We start from the raw sequence: 864 nt of genomic DNA, 5'->3' as shown, positions 1-864 counted from the left end.
GAATTGTAATCATGAAACCCACCAAGAGCAGAGGATTCTTTTAAATTCTCCAAAGGAAAAATATGTATTATCATTAAGCTGACAAATGTATGCATTATTTAAAATTAAATGAGTGTGACTATTCTTATTTTAAGAGAGAAATGGAGGATTTGACATGCATACCATGGAAGATACAAGTGATTTCTTAGAGAATGAGCACATACTTTGCTCAGAATGGCTCTGAAAAAAAGCCCGCGATAGAATAGACAAAAAGCCTGCGATAGAATAGACATATCATTCTAGGCTTCGTGCAGTTTCCTTCCGGGTGTTGCCTACCACCCACCTTATCCTCACCATCCGCACCAATCCCAGCCCATCCCAAACCTCCAACATCCTCAGACTTAACCTCCCTCAACCTGGTGGCTTTCCCAGGAGTTGGGGCACTCTGATTTAGGGTAAAGGTATCCACTCCAAACATCACTTGGCAATTTTTCTTAAAAACTGAAAATGTAGTTGTTTCTTTTTTATGCAACAGTAAAAATAACCCAGCATTTAACATATCATGTCACTTATGCATAAAAATGGCAGATCCAATACATGCCTCTAGTTTTGTTCTCTTCCATTAAAAGAGTAATAAAGAGACTTTTGCTTTTAAAGGTATAAATCCCCAAGTAGGGATAGAACAGGAGGAGAAACAACTTCAACAACATTTTAGAAAAGGGAAAGCAGGTGGAGGAGCAAAAACTAACTTAGAAGACTAGAAAAAGATGAATCCTAATCTGGCAGATGAGGAAAGCGTGAACATATTCATAGAATCCTTAAAGGCTCAGGTATTGGAAGGATCAAGTACTTGCAGAAATGGAGTGCTAACATAAGGAAAATGTG

The 864-nt window shown here is 38.1% G+C and overlaps 1 long non-coding RNA gene across 2 annotated transcripts in view; it reads right to left on the bottom strand.

The window, feature by feature from the left end:
* Positions 1–864, bottom strand: part of LOC112477908 — a 23,192-nt gene that overhangs the window by 2,492 nt on the left and 19,836 nt on the right. The gene's annotated exons all lie outside the window — the stretch shown is intronic.

The sequence above is a fragment of the Pteropus alecto genome, unplaced genomic scaffold (genome assembly GCF_000325575.1).
Source record: "Pteropus alecto unplaced genomic scaffold, ASM32557v1 scaffold131, whole genome shotgun sequence".
NCBI lineage: Eukaryota > Metazoa > Chordata > Mammalia > Chiroptera > Pteropodidae > Pteropus > Pteropus alecto.
This window is presented reverse-complemented; position numbering and strand designations above follow the sequence as displayed.